Source organism: Talpa occidentalis, unplaced genomic scaffold, assembly GCF_014898055.3.
Source record: "Talpa occidentalis isolate TD23 unplaced genomic scaffold, MPIMG_talOcc4v2.1 talOcc4.6, whole genome shotgun sequence".
In the NCBI taxonomy this organism is placed as follows: domain Eukaryota; kingdom Metazoa; phylum Chordata; class Mammalia; order Eulipotyphla; family Talpidae; genus Talpa; species Talpa occidentalis.
In genome coordinates this window covers 92,685,042-92,707,551 of record NW_023604972.1, presented here as the reverse complement: position 1 = coordinate 92,707,551, position 22,510 = coordinate 92,685,042, and the positions used below count along the sequence as shown (strand labels likewise).

Sequence of the window (22,510 nt, the reverse complement as noted above, 5' to 3'; positions counted from 1 at the left end):
GGAGATATTGTCTTCACGTCATCTCTGTTGGCCTACAGAGAAATAGGTATAGTCAGGAGGCACATAATACAAGAAGTACTAGTTCATCTTTAAACATTTTTAAAGCAAACATTAGTGCCAAGGCCAATGTCTCTTCAGAATAACACAGGTCTGCATTTAGTATTGTAATTAAACTTAAATCATTTCGTAAATTATATGTTTTAAATGGCAATTGCGCAGCCTTTAAGGTTTCCTCTTGCCTTGAGCACCATTGGGTAAATGTGTTCATGATTGAATTAGCAGACCTTTGATTTTAAAAGGACTTTTCAGTGATCTTTTATGGTAGATTAAAAAGCAATTTACTAATTTACAGTTCATAGGAATTCCAAGCCCTCCTTGAGTTTTGTAAATCAATTCTGTGCTAACAAATGTGACTATATCTGAAAATGTTTCATATGGGGACAGCTGGAATCAGACACAACCCTAAAGTCGCAATTACATGATCAGTAAAACTGTATTTTGTGAGCTGCTTCTTTGTACCCACCATAAGCCCCTCTTAGGGATCCTTTAATTTGAAATTGTCAACTTAAGGGTCTTTAGCAGGGTGGGGGAGATTTAACCAACAGGACTGGGAATTACTAACTTAATTGTTGGCTCATCTTTTCTCTAATCTGTTCTCTTTATTATAGTGTGTAATCACAGTTGAAAGGTAATTGTAAGAAGAGGTCACTTATGTAGGGGTTTTTATCCTAGGCACACCTTTTTCAGCAATCAAGACTAGTTCAATAGAAGAGACCCCCCCATCCCCATGTTTCTCAAAGCATACATAATCATATAACAACAACTATGATAATAATAATAGAGTGATTACTCTATGCCAGGTAACTGCTAGCTTATTTAATCTTTATAACAACTCTATATAATTTATACTGATATAACATGCATAATTTACAGTTGAAGAAACTGAACTATAGATTAAATAACTTTCCCAGCACCCCAAAAGTAGAAATGATGGAGTTTAAACTTGAACTCAAGGATCCTTGCTCCAGAGCTTGTGCCTATAATTGCTTTTATCCCCCATGGCATCTTGGTTCTTCCCACGTGAACCTGCTCAATTTCAGCTGGGGACTGGTTTTCTAAAAGGAGTTATCAATTATTAATAGCAGGGGCAGGTATAAGAAGTGAGCAGAGAAAGCTTATAAAGCTCAACACACATGGAAGAAATATCCAACAACTTGTTTCTTTTTCTTTTTTCCTTTCAAATTCAATTGCAAACTATTTCTCAGCCTTTGACAAGTCAACTTAAATCTGTCTCAAGTGGAACTGAAAGGTTCAAGCCATTGATGTGGAGTTGAGCATTTCTTTGGTAGGTTCTTGGGAATGAACCTTGTTTGAAGCTGGTGAAAAGGCACTTTGCTCTGACAGCCCTTCCATAGGAAGGAAAAAGCTGATAAATGTGCTGGATTTCCCTTCCTATGGTGGCAGATCCCTGGGGCTGAAGACAGGTATTTTTTTTTACTGGTTTTCTTGGGACTTTGACAACATGGAGGGAATTTAAATCCTAGGGAAATAGAAGAAAGGATTTACTTGAAATCGTTCAAAAAAAAAAAAAAAGGGTCAAAGAATGAAGCTACACAAGCCCAAATGTGGACACCAGTGCTTCATGTGACAAGCAAACCTAGACATTATCCCAAGTTATTCATCCAGAATCTTTTGTAAAAATTACAATTCCTTGACATTTTGATATCTTTCATCTGACCATCCATATCAAATGTTCTCATTCAAACATTACCTAGCATCATGGTTTATGATAAAAAATTCTGGTCTTTATGTCTAGTGGCACATTGAATCTTTAATGCCATGATATTGCAGCAGTATTGAATTAAGATTTTTTGGAAAATTGGAATAGTTTTCATGACCACAACTAAATAAAGGATAAGTACCCTGCCAAAAAAATTTTCAATTCTTCTAAATTAGGAAAGAATATAGAGCCATGTATGCTTACTTAGACACTAATGTTCCCTATTTTATGTCCTCTTGAACTTGGTATATTTGGTATGATATAAATTATTTGTTACATAGGTAGTTGCTTCATAATTGCTGAGTCAGAAGTTGCTGGAAAAATTCCTAGAAGTTGGGATTCAAGTTTCACAGCCTGTTGTCATCCTTGATTTTTCTAATACACTTTTCTCTTAACTTCTGCATTTCTTTTATCTTTCTTCTACTATGGAACAGCAGATTGGAAGGCAAGTCAGTTCTGCCTTTTCTGTGGCAATTGAGCAGCTTACAGGGTAGGGGAGGCTGGGGGTGTGTGGATTGGGCATTGAGACAGCAACCTCAGATAATGAGGGAATCGCAGCAGGAAGGAGGCTTTGTTCTTAAAGATGTCAGCACCCCATAGAGCAAGGGTTCTACCAACATGTCACCTATCCCCCAGCACCTACCTTACTGAAGTCATGCCTACATGCTGGCTGATTCAGGGTTATCAAGTCCTTGTAGGGGTTAGAATTTAGGGTTGGGGAGTTAGAATCTAACCTTCTCTGAGCTATCCCTAAATATAATGATACTTGTGATAACATCACCAGAAGCAGGACTGGAGGCAAGGCAGGGAGATGATTGCCTTAAAATGGTACAAATAGTGCTCTTTCAAATTTGCAAGATACTAAACAAGGGAATCTAGATTCAGATTTGTCTCCTTCATTAGTTTTGAGATTATTACTATATTCTTTTCTTTGTCCTCATACCCTTGCCAGAGACAGGAAATTGAAATAACTCTTCTTTATGGGTATAACTTGCTTTTATCCCCTTTTTGTTTAAAAGTATACTCTATGTCTACCCAAATTATGTGTTGCTTCCTTTCTGTCCCTTTTTTTAGCCCCTTCTCTCCTTTGCCAGTTGGCCCTCTCCTCCATGCCCTAGATCATTCCAAGCCCTCCCCACCTTTTTATTCCTTTTAGTTCTTATTTTCACAAATTAACATATTATAAGCATTAACTGGCAGCCACCCTGAAAAGACATGAGGCAGTGAGGGGAAAGGAAACATTACGGCAGGTTTTAACTAATTCCTGCTGCCAGCCTTGAGTTCTGTGGCATTTTCCATGGCTGTGAAATTGCAATAAACAAGGGGCTGTGTTTATATTTCTAACCTTTCATCTGTTGCTGTTGAAGACATGAATTGAATGTTGAATAACCATACCATACTGTCACCTTCTAAATGTATTACATATCTTTTTTTTGAAAGAAAATTGAGAGAAGCAAGTGCAGGGGGGACGGGGTGAAGAAAGGGCTAGAGTGGGAAGGGAATACCTAGAAATATAGCAGGAAAATATTAATTTCTTTTATTTGAAGAAATTTATCATCATTGTAATCCAGTAATGAGCTGACCTCAAAATGAGGTGTTAATTAAATATATATGGGAGTTAATTATATATATTATATTAAGTATATATGTTAATTATATATGGGAGTGTGTGTGTCTGTTTGTGTGTAACACAATTGCAGAAGAAAACATTTGGGGGGAAAACACTCTTGTTTTAAGCTTCAGAATGGTAAAAAAGAAGGTTTGTCAAATGAAAATTAAAACATAGCCTGTGAGATCACTGCCACCTGTCCTAAAAACTACAAGTTCATTGTCTTTACTTGTAGGTCAACAGCATTCATTAGGCAGATATTCTTTTCAGAGTCTAAAGACTCTGAAAGAAAAGACTTGAAAGAAAAGACTTGAAAGAAAAGACTATGTCTATATTGAAATCTTCTATAGCATCTAGCCCCATGACTCACAATAAATGTAACATATATGAACTCTTGCTTTGTGCCAGACCCCATTTAGAGATTGGGGAACAGAAGCTTAGTAGGTTAAGTAAAACACCAAAGTCATAGCCACCTAGTCGGATTTTCAATAAATGCCTTTGATTTTTTATAACTTTTTTGCTTTCTTTAATCTATTATGAAGGTAGTTCACATGCACTTCAGCAGTGAGACATTCAGAGCCATCTTGAGGACTGAAGGACAGGTTGGCTCTCCTGATCTTTACATGTGGTTTCCATCACCAGCCCAAAGCAGGGACACATCTTTGCATTTTCCAGCCCCTAGAAAAGGGGGAAATCAGGAATCTAAAGGAAGTATTTTTTCTTTTAAGGACTTAACCAGAAGTTAGATTCTGGTAATATTTGTATCCACTTCTATTTGCCCAAACTTACCACATGATCCTCACCTAACTTCAAGGAAGCCTGAGTGATAAAGTCTCTGAGTGAGCAGCTATGAGCAGCTAGAACAGTCATATGTGTTGTCTTGGGGGCTGTTGGATGTTATTTATTGCTAAAAGAAGAATGTGGTAAGGGGGAAAGCAGGCAATTTATATACTATCAGAATACTAGCCTGAAATTTTGCCTTAAAAAAAAGATAGCTGCTCAGTGTAACCAAGATCTTAGAAGGTGTTCTTAAGTGGCTAGGTCAATTTTCAAGCTATATATAAATGTCCATGAAATGTTAATTCAAGCAGATCAAGGACCTCTACTTAGACCTGATTCTAGCACTAACTAGCCCTATGACCTTGGGCAGATAGAATGGCAATTAGTTTCTTTCAGCCTATTTTCTCTCCTGTAATTTTGTACTGATAATACCAGCCTCAACTGTTGATAAGGATAAAGGTTAAATGTAAGCCACAGAAAGATGCTAGAACAGAGTATTTGCTCAAAATTATACTTCTTTAATATTGTCCAGTTGAGAAGCTTTTAATATGCATTGGTACACAGGAGGAAAAAAAGAGACAAAAGCAGGTATAGGAAAGTGGGGAATCTGTGTACAGTATAATGTAGTAGAAGAACAGTTGGGAGTACCAAAAGAGCAAAATAAATTTATATACTAAATTAACATTAAGTTTGAGTGAAGTTATCCAGGTTTCATATTTTTCCTTAGTGTCCCATTGCATTTTTCTGAAAACATCTTTATTTTGTCTTCATTTTTGAAGAATATTTTTGCTGTGTTAATAAAAAATAGAATTCTGGATTGACAGTGGTGTTTTTGCTTAGCACTTTAAAGTTTTCTCCTGGCCACCATCATTTCTGACAAATAATCAGCCTTAATTATTATCATCATTTCCCTGTGTGTAAGGAGCTATTTTTCTCTTGCTGCATTCAAGGTTTTCTCTTCATCCTTTGTTCTCAGAAGTTTGACTATGGTGTTGATATGTGTGATTTACTTTATATTTATCTGTTTTGTGGTTTGTTGGGTTTCTTGAAACTGTAGATTTATGTCTTTCATCAGATTCTGGCAATTTTAGTCATTATTTTTTCAAATGTTTATTTCTGCCCCCCCCCCCGTTCCCTCCATCTTCAATTTTTGGGACTCTAATTTCACATGTATTAAGCTTTGTGTCATTATTTCACAGATCCCTTGGGATCTGTTCATGATTTTCTATTTATTTTCTCTCTGATTTTCAGAATGATAATTTCTGTTGATTAGTCTTCAAGTTCACTCTATTTTTTACAAAGCTCAACCAGTCAGTTTTCATTTTAGATATGTATACATTTGGATTATATCTTGACATTGAATGATACATTATAAAGACACTAGGTTTCTGTTACATTCAGTACTCTTATTATTACCCTGGGGTGCTTGGAATTTTCCCTAGATATAAGCAGTTCAGTGGCCAGTTTAGATTATCACAGAGTTCATATGCATAATTTAGGGCTCTCTCTCTGGATTTCTCATTTTTAGAATATCCCCCTCTTCAATTTTAGGCTCCCATGGTGCCTCTGGACTCTTTCTTCAGTATGACTTCAGGTCTTCTATTCTCCTATTACTCACCTATCTAATGTGGACTGAGGTAAAAAGTCATAAAAAATGAAAAATACATCCAGTGTCATTCCTTCTTCCAATTGATGGCTCAGAGCATCTGTTTTGTTGTTGTTTTAGCTTTTTTCCCAGTACCTGATTTTGGTTGCTGTTCAGTGTCTTCAGATAATTGTTTATTTCTATTTTTTAATTATTTTCTTCTATTTTGTCCAGTGTTTATAGCTGTTATCTTTGGGGGTGGGATGTGGCTCAACAGAGGTTTATATTCTGTTTTCAGAAGCTATACTCTCTGTAGCATTATAAGACATACTGTGATACATTTTATACCTGTGGAATTTACAGTCTAGAGGGGGAGATGGTCATTAAAAAAGTACTAGATATCCAAATATCCTTCAGTAGCTGAATGTAATATATTCATATAATGGAATACTACTCCAAAAATAAAAGAACATTCTAAGGACACACACACACACACACACACACACACACACAAAATAAATAAGACATACTGTGATAGAGTTAATTGTCCTGGACTAAAGGTAGGTCAGATTCTTCAAAATCCTTCCTACTGAGACATGGTATCTATGTTTCTTCCCCTTGAGTCCAAGTAGACTCTTCTTTGGCCAACAGAATATGGTAGAAGTAGCACTATGTCAGTTTGTGCCAATATCTCAAAACAACTTGTATCTTCTGATTTCTGTTCACAGACACACATTTTCTTAGAGCTCTCAGTTGCAATCTAAGATATTTGACTACCATGAGATTTCCATTCTGTGAGCAAGTCCAAAATAATTACAAAAGAGAAGTTATGTGGAGTCAAAGATCCAGTAATGTATCTTGAAGGAGGAAGGGAAGGAGAGCGAGAGATGACAGAGACCTATACAGCCACCAATTGTTTTTTGGTCTTAGTGTTCTGACTTTGGTCCTATCCCAATTCAGGCTCTAAGCATCTTAAAACAGAGATGAGTCATCTTCACTGTTCTCTCTGAATTGCTGAACCACAAAATCATGATGTATTTAATAAATTATTGTTTTGAGTCACTACGTTTTTGGGTAGATTGTCAACTAGAACATAAATAGATTCATATTATTTTTTTCCATAAAAAAACACAACTGCCAATATTATATCTAAGACATTAAGTGTTAACCCTTAGAGTAAATCTACATATTATACCCTAATTTTCCCCCTCAGCTACATCTGGAATTACAGTCATGCAGTCTCAGGAGAAAATGACTAGGCATTAGGGGTTAAACATTGCAAATCAACTTATTTTTATTGTAGGAAAAGCAGCAATGCCATTATTGACAGACAAAGAAACTGAGAAGGTGTTTAACGAAGTGTAAGTGGTTAGAGTGAGGTCACCATGGCAGTGCTAGGATTGGAATTGAGTGTTCCCAAAGTCAGTGCTTAGTTCAGAGAACATATTGATTGATTATTGGTTGATTTCTGACAAGCTAGGTCAATGAGCATGGGTGAGTTCAAAATAGCTGCTATAATTCTATTATTATAATTCAAGTGTCGATCTTTGAAGGAAAATTAAATGGAAGACTTTAGATTTCCTTTTTTGCACCAATCCCTGTTAACATCAATTAAGAGTATGTCCTGCTATGATATTCTAATTTTTAGCATAAGGAGAAAATGAATTAATTTCAGCATTGATATCTCTTAACATTTAAAAGAAAATACTTCCATTGAAAATATGGACACCTTAACCATAGAATAAATGGCTTGACATTTGTGAGAGCAAAACAGTCAATATAAAGAGAATTTTCATATTGAAAAATAAATCATTAACCTAGCTATTTCTAAGTTCAATTTCCAAAGCTTAAATAAGTCATTTATATATTTTTCCTTCTATTTTCTCTTAATTAAGGGGGACTCTCACAGAGGTATTAACTGTTTTTCCCTGAAACCACTGTCTCTTAGATAGACTAACAGTTTCAACTTTTCCACCAGCACACTGCTTTAGTACCAAAGTAGGAACTTCCCTGTAATAAAACAGATTAAGCCAGGTAACTTGATATGGTGAATAAACATCAGACACTCGCAGTAGCATTCTTTTAAGTATTGTTTTCTCTTTTGAGTCTCTTGATGATGGAAATGAAACCAGGCTACGAATTTATTTATAGGGCCCACTCTCAGAGCATGTCATCGTGTCAAATTATTTGACTCTCCTCCCATTAAGAAGTAGAATCTTATTCCCCTCTCCTTAAATACTGCTGCCCTTATTAATCCCTCAGTTAAAATGAATAGAATGTAACAGAAATGATGCTCTGTGACTCCTGAGGGTAGCTTAGAAAAGACAAAACATTTTTCCTGCCATTTTTTTCTTGAGATTTTTGCTCTAGAAATCCAGCCACCATGCTGGAAAAGCCCAGGCCACATGAAGAGGCCATGTGTAGCTATTTCAGTCAATATCAATTTCAGATATACAAGGCAGAAAGTCCTAGATATGACACCATCCTCAGCCATTTTCTCTCTTCAACCAGGTGACTGACACCATATAAAAACTCCCTGTGTAGACAGCCACTAGTACTATGAAAGAAATTAGTAACAAGATGATTTTGGTTTTGGGCACTAGGTTTTGGAGTAATTCATTACACAGCAGTAGATAACTGGAACACCATGCAAAGAATGTGGATTTTGTTTTGTTTCTTCATTATATAAACAGATTAACAGCTAAGCCATTTAAGCTGAAGTTCTACCCTATTATCACACTCTGTCTTAATTTAGATTCCTCCAAAAGTTGACCTGAGACAACTTGGAAGCAGGTAATTGACTTGGGAGGTGATCACAGAAAACAGCAGTGACATAGAGAACAAAGTAAGATAATGAAGAAAACCAATAAATGTTTGCAAATCGGTTAAGTACCACAGTGGGCAGCTGTGTCTCAATCCCACTGGGGATCCCCCAAGGAGTCATGTAGGGTGTGCCTCAGAATTTTCACCCCAAGGGATGAGAAGTCTGGAGCATTTATCCCCTCATTTTCTTCCTTCATTGATTGGGTTTGGTGGTAGGGACGTTAACTTTTCTGCATTTTGAGGTTACAGCTGCTTACAGATGAGCATTCTTCTGCAGTTCAGGAGAAAGCAGAATGTAGAGATCCCTGGTGTACATACTCTGTCTAAGTGGGTCATTGGCAACAGTGCATGGAACTGTTCAGTGTAACTGTGCTGAGGTTAGGAGGATCAAAGAAATGTGGCACAGCACACTGGTATTTGCCTTACACCCTTTGATCCATTCTCGTGCCAACCAGGGAGAATTTTTCAAAACAAAAATCTGCTTTGAAAACACTCCCCTAATTCATATCCTTCAATGGTTCTCCATTACTCATAGGAAAAATCCAAACGCCTTGCCATGGCCTCTCTGATCTAACCTTTTTTATCTCTTGTTCTATTCATATTGTTTTCCTTCATTTTCCATCTTCCAACGAAAATGGCATTGTTTCATTCCCCCAAAAAACCTTTGTATATCTGCCTGGAGTGCTCAACTTTCACTTCACTTCCAAGCCAGTTAGAGAACTCTTGCTCATTACTACATATCAGTTCAACATCATTTCCTTGAGGATGGCTTTTCTGATCCCCCAGTTAGGTCAGTCCTTTAAAATATGCTTTTACTTGTAATTGTATACTCACATAGGTGTTTATCCCATCAATGTCTGTCTCCCACACAAGATTGAAACCTCAATAGCTCTGAGATCATGTTTCAGATTGAATAGCTCTGATAGAGAAGGTGAATGTGTGTGAAGTGTGCACATAGTGTGTATATGCAGATGTGTATGTTTGACATTAGGTACAAAATGTTTTGAAGAATCTGTGTTCTTTGGTTCCTAAGGATTTCTTCAAAGATCTGAATTTACCAAGTTTTCTACTGAAGAACATACATCTTTAAGTTGCCTCAGCTATTTCATCTCCACTTCAGCCTGATCTTCAGCTTTAGAATCACCTCTCCTCTAAAGATGGTACCAGGGATGAATAAATGGTGGTGTCCATGAAAAACAAATCCACAGTTAATCTCCTAAAGAAGGGAACCACTTTAGACATTGGCTCCCTAAAAAAGGGTCTCTAGCACCTGCTCACTGAAATGAACCTGACTGAAGGCCGGGTGTACTTTCTTTTTGCCTCAGATGCATTGCAAACATGTGTATTTAGGTGCCAAAATAGACAGGAATTCCCTAGTGTGTTTGGAAACTAGACATTTTGATGGATAGAAGGAGAGAAGGAAACTCAGCATTTCAAATTTTCAGTTTCATAACCATAAAGACAGTATAAGGGCCCCTGTTGGAGGATGCTTAAGAAGAGGGATTGAATGTAAATCCAGGGAATTATCTAGGTTCTTTGTGAGGACTGGCAAGGCCACATTTGGATACTATATGCACAGTTCCAGTCACCTTATTATAAAAGGATATAGAAATGGAGAAGATACAACAGAGGGCAATGAGACCACACAGGGATTTAAGGATCTTACCTATTCTGAGTGATATTCTTTGGCAAAGAAGAGATTAAGTGGGAACTCATTATAGAATAGACAATTCTGAAGGGAATAGAGAGAATAATTGTTTCAAGGCTATTTGAGTTAGTGTCAAATACAAGAACAAGGGGTTACTAACTTAAGCTAAGAAAGAGAATTTAGATAGGCATTTTCTGAATTGAGCATAAATGATATAAAATAAAGGACTAGGATGATAAAAACAAGAGACAAAGATTTTTCAGAGGAAGAAACATGTAATTTTTTCAATTTGGTTCATTTACATTTAATAATGAAGAGTGATGATTTTTTTCTTTTCTTCTTTGAACAATTATATCTTATCAGCAGTGTTAAAATTAAAAAGGGTTAGAGTGGATATTTATAATTTTAAAGAATCTAGAGAGGAAGTTGCTAACACCAGAGAAAGTCCACATGGTTAAGAGCTTGCTGGCTTTTCTCTGCCTCAAAATGTCATGGATTTCTGAGCTGACCCTGCTACAGTTACCATATGATCATTGTACACTCACCAAGATGTAGTGAAATTCTACTTTTGTTCAGACTGTTAAATACCAGTGGCTTCCAGTGTGACAAATACTATTTTACTTAGGTTAAAAGAGGAATAACAATATAGTATATTTTAAAATATTGACTGTTAGTAGTGGTTTGTTTCATCCTGATCTTAAAAACTATGATGAAGTTCAGACTATGAGTTGTTTCCCCAGCATCATTCAAAATTAGCAATTATTATCTTTATGTACTTATTGATTTAATTTTTTACATTTTCAGTATATTATGCTTATTTTTTTTTAATGTTGATTCTTTCCTCTTTGGGCATAGGAACCCATTCAAGTTGACTCCTATGCCTTTTGATATGAACCTGGTAGTCATTGATATAATTTTCTTGCCTTCTGGTATGACATGATAGTCCAAGCTCACTTTGTATAGTCCTAGAATTAATCACTTCTCCAAGGAGTGCTGGTTCCTTTTAATAGGAAATTGTATTTAATCAGGCTACTGGATTCTCAATGCTATCGAGTTAGCCATTGTTTCTAGCAGACAAGGTTTTAAACACCTGCAGAAACAAAGGCCTCAATAACAAGTTATTCCATTAGCAAATTTGAATTGTTCTCCTAGTAAAAATAGTTTTTGAATATCATCAGAATATATGAAAATTACTTTAATTTCCCTAGACGGTGGTAAGATTATAAAATGTTACAAGAAATTAAAAGTTGCCCAAGAGAAATGAAAAACAAACTGGGTTGGGGGACATAGAATAAAAATTGAGGTGGGAAGCAGTTGAGGGTCAAAAAGATTGAGGTGGGAAGCAGTTGAGGATAGAAAGTAGAGGTCAGAAAAGAAGGGACTTGACTGCTTGATCAGCTCTGGAGATTGTTAACCAGGACCACTCCTACTAATGCATGGTTAATGTGGGCACATGTTTACTTATGCCCCTATATGGCCCCAAGTATCTCCCTTCCAGCCAGGACTTAACCTGGCCTCAAATTCTACTCTTAGAGTCACATAGAATGGTGGTTCTCAACACTGATCTTTGGCAAAATTTTGACTAATCTATAGCACAATGGAAAAAAAAATGAAATTATATATTTACCAACTGTGCTTTCTTGGGAAGCATCCTTCAAACTTCATTCTGAAAAAAATGGCTCTTGTTTTGGAAAGGCTTTTTGCTGCTTTGCTGCTATTAAATATTTTTTTATATGAAGTTGTGGTGATGATAGATGGCAAAATAGATGCTTTTATTATGTTGGCAAGCCTTTGTCTGTTTCACAGATCTGTCTTTTGAAATATCTGTCTGGGAAATCCAAAATTGTGGGAACCATCAGGGCCATTATCTGAAATGTTCCTGCTCTCAGGGAAAGAACAGAGTATGACAGTTGGAGAAGGTAAATGTGAGTTCCTCCTCTGGCTGAGGGTGAGGATGAGAAGAAGAGTGATGGAGTGGGGCAGGGCTTCACTCTAGGTTGAACGGAGTTGGCAAAGGGTTCTAAACAGAAAAGCAGCTCAGGATGGAGCCCAGATGGTGGCTGACTGAGGAGGGAAAATGGGAGGCAACTGACAAACTCAGATTGTCCCCCATTAGTTCAACTGGAAAGCATTTACTGGGAACCTAAGAGCTGGGGAAATTTGAGTACTGGGGATTCAAAATGAATGTGACACAGTTCCTGCCTGTGAGGAAGTTACATAATTGCTGTGCTGTGATTGGCCAGTGACCAGGAAACAGCAGTGTACTTGTCAGTCAGGACTTCCTCCTCTCCTCCTCCATTTCTAGGACCCATTCTCCACCCCTTGACATCATTTCAGTCTCCTCAGCCCCACCAGCCCCATTGCAGAGAGAACAGAGCCTATCAATTTGGGCATAAAATGGGTAAAAACACCAAGTATTTAACACAGCTTTATTATCCTCCATGTTGTCTTAGAAACGATAGTCTATTGCCTTAGAAACAATAGCCTAGATGGTGCTGCTTACTAAGGAGCAGTTAGGCATTAAGGTTACACAGCTGTGACCCATACCCTCTGAGGCTCACAGATTCCTGGTGGGATCAACACATGAAAGGCAAACAAAAGGCTCAAAAGGAAATATACACTGGTACCCCTGCTTTTTGAAAGTTAAGCATTGTGCCACTTTACTTTTATGAAAGACCAACATTAGTACCTGTTTTTCTAACTGAAAAAAATCTGAAGGGGGTGTTTGCTTTAATGACAAAAGGTGAAAAACACAAATACCATTCAATTCTGGTTTTTCAGTGACTGTTCTAGAGGTATCATGAACCCTGAGCATCTAGAGTGACTCCTTCAGGCACCTTCTCCAGAACTATTTTAGATAGGCTATAAGTGTATTATTTCATTCCTGCTTTTAACTATATTTTAGTGCTTTTTTATTTTAACATTTATCATTTTTACATTTTTTAGACAATATTTGCTTCCCCCCACACCCTCAGATTGAGTCCCCCTAGAATTTCCTTCCCCAGAGCACCCAGGCACCATCACCACAGTCCCCTGCGTTCCTCCCTCCCTTCTTCTCACCCCTCTCCCTCCTCCTCCCCTGCAGAATGTCTCTGGTTTATAATTATCTGTTTTTGCTTTGTTATAGTTTGTACTGTTATTATTTTTTTTACACTGATGTCTTATTTGGTTCCTCTATATTCCTGTTATAAGTGAAACCATCCAATATTTTTCTTTTTCCTTCTGGCTTATTTCACTGAGCATAATTCCTTTTAGCTCCATCCACGTTGCTGCAAATGGCATGAGTTTATCTTTTTTGATTGCTGAATAATATTCCATTGTGTATATATGCCACATCTTGATCCAGTCATCTATTTTTGGGCATTTGGATTGTTTCCAGGTTTTACCTATTGTAAATAGTGTTGCAATAAACATAGGTGTACAGGTGTTCTTTTGAATCACTGTTTTTGTGTCCTTTGGGTAGATCCCTAGTAGTGGAATTGCCAGATCATATGGTGGCTCCATTTTTAGTAGACTGAGGACCATTCAGACAGCTTTCCACAGTGGTTGGACTAGTTTGCACTCCCACCAGCAATGTAGGAGAGTTCCTTTTTCACCACATTCTTGCCAACATTTGTTGTTGCTTTTTTTTTGTTTGATATGTGCCATTCTTACTGGTGTAAGGTGGTATCTCAGTGTGGTTTTGATTTGCATTTCCCTGATGATAAGGGATGTTGAACTTTTTTTCATATGCCTGTTGGCCATTTGCATTTCCTCTTTGGAGAAATGTCTTTTGAGTTCCTCTGTCCATTTCTTGACTGGATTGTTTATTTTGTATTTGTTGAGCCCTGTGAGTTCTTTGTATATCTTGTGATCAGTCCCTTATCAGTTGAATGGAGTGCAAAAATTTTTTCTCAGTCAGTGGGGTGTCTCTTTGTTTTAGTTACTGTCTCTTTGGCTGCACAGAAGCTTTTCAGTTTAATGTAATCCCAGGTGTTTATCTTTGCTTTCACTATCACTGCTTTGGGTGATGAGTCTTTAAAGATGTTTTTGAGATGTAGTTTTCTAGTGTTTTACCTGTATTTTCTTTTATATATTTTATGGTTTCAGGTCTTATGTCCAGTTCTTTTATCCATTTTGAGTTGATTTTTGTACACGGTGAGAGGTAGTGCTCTAGTTTCATTTTTTTGCATGTGAGGTCCAGTTTTCCCAGCACCATTTATTGAACAAACTGTGTTCCATTGCATATTCTTTGCTCCTTTGTCAAAGATTAGTTGTTCATATAAGTGTGGCTTTATTTCTGGGATCTATATTTGGTTCCATTGGTCTGTGTGCCTGTTTTTGTTCCAATACTAAACTGTTTTAATTTTTATGGCTTTGTAGTATAGCTTGAAGTTTGGACGTGTGATACCTCCTTTCTCCTTTGTTTTCATCAATAGGGCTTTGGCTATTCGTGGTTTTCTGTGGTTCCATATGAATTTCATCAGTATTTGTTCTATTTCTTTGAAGAATGTCATTGGGATTTTTATTGGAATAGCATTGAATCTGTATATTGCTTTTGGGAGGATGACCATTTTAATAATGTTAATTCTTCCAATCCATGAGCAAGGGATGTCTTTCCATTTCTTTGTGTCTTCTTCAGTTTCTTTCAACAGTGTTTTATAATTTTCTTTGTATAGGTCTTTCACTTCTTTTGTTAGGTTTATTCCCAAGTATTTTATTTTTTTTGGTTTCAATTATAAAAGGGATGGTTTTCTTGATTTCTTCTTTTTCCGACTGATTGCGTATAGGAAGGCTACTGATTTTTGTGTATTGATTTTGTATCCTGCTACTTTACTGAACTGATTGATTATTCTGAGTGTTTTTTTTTTGTGGAGTATTTAGGGTTCTTTATGTATATTATCATATCATCTGCAAATAGTGATAGTTTTACTTCTTCTTTCCCTATTTGAGTCCTTGTATGTCTTTCTCTTGTCTTAACTGCCCTGGCTAGGACTTCCAGTATTATATTGAAGAGCAGTGGTGAGAGAAGACATCCTTGTCTTGTCCCTGATCTTAAAGGAAAGATCTTCAGCTTTTCGCCTTTGAGAATAATGTTGGCAGTGGGTTTGTTGTATATGGCTTTTATCATGTTAAGTTATGTTCCTTCTATCCCAAGAATTTCAAGGGCCTTCATCATAAATGGATACTGGACTTTGTCGAATGCTTTCTCAGCATCTATTGATATGATCATATGGTTTTTATTTTTCTTTTTGTAGATGTGTTGGATTATACTTATAGATTTTTGTATGTTGAACCATCCTTGTGCCCCTGGGATGAATCCCACTTGATCGTGGTGTACTATCCCTTTGATGAATTGTTAGATTCTGTTGGCAAGGATTTTGTTGAGGATTTCTGCATTAGTGTTCATTAGGGAGATTGACCTATAATTTTCTTTTTTTGTGCTGTCTCTGTTTGGTTTTAGTATTAGAGTAATGTTGGCTTTGTAGAATGCATTTGGTAGTATTCCTTCTTTTTCAATTTTTTGAAAGAGTTTGTGTAAGATAGGCACTAATTCACTGCTGAACGTTTGGTAGAATTCATTAGTGAAGCTGCCTAGGCCTGGGCTTTTGTTTTGGGGGAGTGCTTTGATTACTGCCTCAATTACACTGCTTGTAATTGGTTTTGTTTAGTTGTTCTATTTCTTCTTTATCCAGCTTTGGATGATTATATCATTCTAGGAATTTGTCTGTCTCTTCTAGGTTGTTGAATTTGTTTGCATGTAAGTGTTCATAGTAATCTATGATTATTCTTTTGATTTCTACTGGGTCTGTTGTGATATCTCCTCTTTCATTTGTAATCCTATTTATATGTGTTTTCTCCCATTTTTAATTTGTGAGCCTGGCTAGAGGTTTGTCTATTTTGTTTATTTTTTCAAAGAAACAACTTTAGTTTCATTGATCTTTTGGATTGTTTTTTTAATTTCCAATTTGTTTATATCTGCTTTGATTTTTATTATTTCCTTTCTTTTACTGCTTTAGGGTTTTTTTGTTGTTCTTTTTCTAGCTCCTTGAGATGTGAGATTAGGTTGTTTCTTTGAGTTCTTTCTTTTTTGTTGATGTGAGCCTGTATTGCCATATATTTTCCTCTTATTACTGCTTTTGCTGCATCCCATACATTCTGGAAAGTGGTGTCCTCCTTGTCATTCAACTCAAAGTATTTTTTAATTTCTTCTTTGATCCCCTCATTAGTCCAGTGGTCTTCCAGTAGTGTGGATTTCAATCTCCATGAAGTGGGAGGGTTCCTTGTTTTCTTTTCATGATTTATTTCTAGCTTGATACCTTTATGATCTGAGAAGATAGTTGGAATGATTTTGATCTTTGTGTATCTGTTGATGTTTGTCTTGTGGCCCAGTATGTGATCAATTCTGGAGAATGATCCATGTGCACTTGAGAAAAATGTGTACTCGGATTTTTTTGTGTGCAGTGTCCTATAGATGTCTGTTAAGTCCATGAGTTCTATGTCTTTATTTAGGGCTCTAGTGTCTTTATTTTTTATCTCATTGATCTGTCCATTGGTGAGAGTGGGGTGTTGAAGACTCCCATTATATATGTATTTTCTTTAATGTCTGTTTTCAGAGCTGATAATTGCCTAATATATTTTGGTGTCCCTTCATTTGGTGAGTGTATGTTGATGAGTGTTATATCTTCCTGATGTATTGTCCCCTTGATCATAATGTAGTGTCCATCTATGTCTCTTTTTACCTTTTTTAATTTGAAGTCTGTTTCATCTAATATAAGTATGTCTGTTCCTGCCTTCTTTTTTTGGTCCATTTGCTTGTAGGATTGTTTTCCAACCTTTTACTTTCAATCTATGTTTATCTTTTGTGATTAAATATGTTTCCTGGAGACAGCTGAGGGTTGGATTTTGTTTTTTAATCTAGCCTGCCATTCTGTGTCTTTTTATTGATTAGTTTAATCCATTTACATTTAGAGTTAATATTGATATGTTGGCATCTGTGTTTGCCATTTTGTTTGTCTTTTTTGTGATTTTATTCCTTGCTTTATTCTGTTCTTCTTGTTCATTCCTCTGTTAATTTTGGCTTTAGGACTTCTTGTAGAATTTTTTGGAGTGGGGATTTAGTTGTAATGAATTTCTGGAGTTTCTGTTTGTCTGAGAGGGTCCATATTTTTTCTTTATAGAGGAAGGAGGGCTTTGCAGGGTAAAGTATTCTTGGTTGGCATTTGCTGTCTTGAAGTTTGCTGAATATGTTACTCCATTCTCTTCTTGCCCATATTGTATCTTCAGAGAAGTCTGAAGTTTACCTGATTGGTTTTCCCTTATAAGTTATCTGTTTCTTCCCCCTTGCCAGTTTCATTATTTTTTCCTTGTCTTGGACTCTTGCAAGCTTTACTATTAGGTGTCTTGCTGTAGTTTTCTTTTCATTGTGGTAATTGGGAGTTCTTCTCACTTCTTGTATGTTTATATTCATCTCCTTTTTCATGCTTGGGAAGTTTTCTTCAGTTATCTCCTTGAATAATTTCTCAGTTGCTTTGTCTTTCTCCTCACCTTCTGGAATGCCTATAACTCTTACATTTCCTCTCTTCATGGAGTCTGATAATTTTCTAAGAGTCTCCTCATACTGCTTCATTTGCACTTCTTTCTCCTTTTCGCTTTTGGCTCTTTTTATTTCTGTATCTTCGATAGTACTGTTCCATTCTTCCATGTCATCTATTCTGCTTTCATTGCTTTTCCCAGAGTTCTTTATCTACTCTAGTAATCTTTTAATCTCCTGTGTTTCTTTTCTTTCCTTTCTTAAGGTCTCAATAGATATTTCATTCTTCAGTTCAGTGATTATTTGTCTAAAATCATTTTTTTTCTTTTCATTTTCTTTCTGCTTTTTAATCATGATGATCATTAATTCTCTATCTAATAGGCCGAGAAGTTCTTCCATATCATAGTTGAGCTCTGGTGACTGTACTTCTTTTTGTGGTACTTCTCCTGCAGGCTTGTTTGGTTATTTATACTTTTTCTTCTCCCTGTTGTTTGCTTTCTACTTAGTTCTATGCGTTGGGATGTAGTGCCACTGGTGTTGGCAGGCATCTCTTTGGAGTGCTCCTTTAGGGGTGCTGGAAACTGTTTACCAGACTGAGACCAGCCCTGGTAGGCCAAAACTCCACCAGGGTATTGATGCTGTGTTGCTGGGCACTGTCCCTTATAGTTTCCTCTCTCTGTATTTACTCAGTTCCAACAGGGAATCAGCTAGTAGGTGATTTTGTTCTGGTTAGGAGGTGGCGCCAGAGATACCAACTTGCTGACCTGTGCTTTTTCCCAGTGGTTCTCTGAGAAACGGAGGGAGGGCGAAGGGGAGCACCTCAACACAGGGGCTCTTATTCCAGCTGTGTCTGCCCTGCCCGCAGCTGTATGGATCCCACACCCTGACTTTTGCACTCTAGGTCTCAGTTCCAGGGCTATAAGATCCAAAACGCTGGCTGTCACCCTGTGCAGTGCCCGCTGCTATGGCACGTTCCATGCCCCAGATCCTGCGCCTGGCTCTCAGTTCCAGGATGGGGTCTTGTTCCAAGTCTTATTTCCCTCCTTACCCCCATTTGTGTAGGCCACGCTCTCTCAGAGCCTGAGGGTGTTTTGGGGATCCCTGGTTTCCAACTATCAGGATGTTGGTAATTTTTTCAGGTTGCTAGGTGGCGCCAGAGATCTTTCCTAGTGTCCTTCCAGAATCTGTCCCCCCCACCCAACAAACCCCACCCCCCCGCCCCCAGCCGTGGGTCCAGGGAGAGTGGCAGTGGCGTGGAGAGCCTCAACGGCATGGGGGTGCTGTGTCTGCCCTGTGCCCCACCGTCGTGGGGATCCCGCGTCCTGAATTTCGTGCCCCGGGTCTCAGTTCTGAAGCCCTCAGATCCAGGACGCAGGCTGTAGCCCAGTTCAGTGTCTGAAGAAATGGTGCCTTTTGCACCCAGCTGCCATGTCTGGTCGCCTGGTTTCTGATTACTCAGTGAGGGACATACATTCACCTCACTGAGGGCTCCCGCGAGTCTCCCCACAAGCCTAGGTCGCAGGCAATCCATGTATGCTTTTCGAGCGTGTCGCTTTTCCGCACAACCTTACCGGCTGGCCTTGGGCTATTTGTATGTCTCCCCGGAGTCCTTATCTTCCTCTTATTTTGGGTTTTATGTGTTATTTTGTATGACTTGCTAGGTTACTTTTGGGTCTGGGAAAGCTCAAACATTTTTCCATATACATTAATGATAATTGCTTCTTCATTTTATGCCATTTCCAAAAGGATTCATAGGAATTGACTACTTTGAAATAGCAGGAGAAACCTATAGTGGTGACCTGGTGAAGGGAAGTCAGTCAGAGAATTTGTCTCAGGGAAAGCCAGGCTCCAGCTGAGTGAAACCCTCTTCACCCCGCCACTCAGTCCTCTGATCTTGTGACCTCCTGCTCTCTGCAGAAGCTACCTCTCTCTCTTCACAAACTCATCCACTCCCTCTCCATTCTCCTGGGGGACAGGAGTGTCCTGACCATGTACTGCTCTGTAGCATTTAGTTACCCTTCTCGACCAAGACTCAGGTTCCTTTTCTGAAGAGGTGACCAACCAACTTTCCAGGAGTTCACACACCAGTGCTTCCTCGTAGCTCTGGGACCTGCAAAGTGTTCCCTGGTTACTGCCAACAGGCAAGATTTGCCTCTCTACATGCCCACAGGGTGTGCTGGGGAACTCACACTCCTGGGACACAGGAGGTATTGTAAAAACACACTAGCTCCCTTGCTCCACCAGAACAACTCTGAGGAGAACATTTGCACTATATTTCAGAGGTTCCTGGGGGATTCCCACTGGATGATAGCTAGTTCCTGAGGTGCCCTTTATTGATACCCTGTACTGGTATCATTTCCTGCTCCCCTTTCAGAATGTTTCCTGTATCTTCAAAGAAATACTTGCACATGAATTCTTCCTTATCTCACGGGTCATTTCTGGGGAATCCAAACTAAGATGGCTCCTGGAGTTCATATCTGTATTGGCAAAGTCACAGCTTCTCCTGTTTCTAGCTCCAATGTGCACTTTTCAGTCCTTGTTTTACTATGTGATGGTCACTGATGATCACATCATGGCACACTCTGTGATACCCTCTATTCCTGATTTTCTGCTTATCTCTGGTTATTCTTTTCCAATCTCCTTTATGGGCTTTTTTTTTTTTTTTAAGATCAGCTTTGTTGAGATATAATTCACATGTCATACAACTCACATTACTCTATGGCTTTTTAGTATATTCACTGAGTTTTTCAACCATCAGCATGATAAATTTTATGACCCTTTGTCATAAAATTGTTTGTCACTCCAAACAGAAACATGGCATCCATTAATAGTTACTCCTCTTTTCCTCCCTTCCAAGTTCAAGGAAAACACTAATCTACTCTGTCTTTATAGATTGGCCTATGCTCGACATTTCATATAAATTAAATCATCCCATATGGTCTTTTGTAAATGGCATTTGCCACCTAGCACAGTGATTTTAAGGTTTATTCATGTTATATAGCATGTATCAGTATTTTATTCCTTTTTACAGCCAAATCTGACTGCAGAATTCAGACTACCAGACGCGGAGGTTGGTGAGTGGCAACAAAGTGGGAAGGGAGTTCAGTGGTCTATGGTAAAAGTCAGTGGGGTGCTTCCGTAGTGGGGTGGGGTGGTAATGCACATCTGAAGAGATGTGAACCTATTCTACAAAGTCATATACAGTGTTGTAAGCCACAGCTATCAAAAAAAAAATACAGTTAATTTCTTGCCTGGATATATCACATTTTATTTGTCCATTCAACAATTGATGGATATTTGGGTTGTTTCTACTTTTTTGGCTATTGTGAATGATGTGGCTATGAACATTCATGTTTAAGTGTTTGTTTGGACATATGTTTTGATTTCTCTAGGGTCTGTATCTCAGAGTGGAATTACTGGGTCATATGGGATCTTTATGTTTTAACATTTTGAATGAAAAACAGACTGTTTTCCACAGAGCCTGTACCATTTTCATTCCAGCCAGCTGTGTATGGGAGTTCTAATATCTCTGTGTCCTCACCAACACTTGTTATTATCTGTCTTTATTTTAGCCATCTTAGTTCATATAAAGTGGTATCTACACTTGATCTTAGCCAAAAGGCCGAGAAGCGATCATATAAAGTGGTATCTAATTAAGGTTTTGATTTGCATTTTCCTAATGCTAAGGATGGACATTTTTCATATGCTTATTGGCCATTTGTATATATTCTTTGGGGAAGTGTTCTTTTCCCAGGAGCTCTTTTTGTAAATATTGATAGTATTCTGAGGTGAGTGTTGATCCCCTATTCTCCCTACATACATACATACTAATGCCCATTACTTATTCATTCCCTATTCTTTCAATCACTCACATTCACTCAACCACAATTTATTAAAATGAACCAAGCACTATACTCAGTGTTAGTGTTAAATAACTATGAATAAATACATGAGATCTTTGCTAATGAGAAACTTGCATTAAATAAAGACATTAAATATTTAAGTTAAATAAATTATGAAAGTATTAAAGCTATCAAATGCAGAAGCAAGTAAGTAAGATAATTAAGGTAGTGAAGGAGCTATGACATCAATATGCTGGAGTGGTGCAAAGAATATTGGTGGCTGGGAAATGGGTGTGGGCTTTACTTTAGGTAGTTGGGGAAAGCTTCTCTTAGAAGTTGTTAATCTGAGTTGACACCTATAGGTTAAGAAAAACAAACCATAAGAATAGAGATTAGATCCTAGGGAGAGGGGAGCAAGTGGGAGGAATGAGCTTTGTGGTCAGGAAGAGCTAGAAGGCCAATGTGGCTGGAACAAGGGGAGAATGGCAGGAGTGAGGTCAAAGAGACTGATAGGCCTTCAGCTTGAAGAATAGTCAAGAAAAAATTGACTAAATCTGGGATTTCTGGGATTACCCCTGATATGATTTGGAGGGAATAGTCAATAAACCACAAGCATGCAAGTGTTCTTCAAACTGGAAATTAAAACTTCTCTGTGCCTCCTCCATATCCTAATTAGAAATCTTCCCATATATTGACAGAAGCAAAAAGATACTGTACCTGAGGACAGCTAATAAATAAAAAACTGACATGAACCATTATTTTTTTTAAAATAGAAAAATAAAACCCAAACCAGCACTACAGGGTTATAATTTATGATGTTGGAAATGTCTTCAGAAGTCTTTTTAGGGTTTTGTTTCGAATGTTTATGGAAGGTGTAAAATTCTTATAATGCCAGCATTTTATGAACAGTGCAGTTGGCAACTCCCTGCT

The 22,510-nt window shown here is 37.7% G+C and overlaps 1 long non-coding RNA gene across 3 annotated transcripts in view; it reads left to right on the top strand.

Annotated features, from left to right (window-relative positions):
* The window catches only part of LOC119260617 (uncharacterized), a 101,200-nt gene that overhangs the window by 45,649 nt on the left and 33,041 nt on the right, over window positions 1-22,510 (top strand). The window contains exon 1 of one of the 3 annotated variants that reach the window (XR_008549356.1): window positions 20,780-20,812. The exons of the other annotated variants lie outside the window; for them this stretch is intronic. This is a non-coding gene — a long non-coding RNA (uncharacterized LOC119260617). Of the gene's footprint in view, window positions 1-20,779; window positions 20,813-22,510 lie in introns of those variants that run through there. 3 annotated transcript variants of the gene reach the window in all.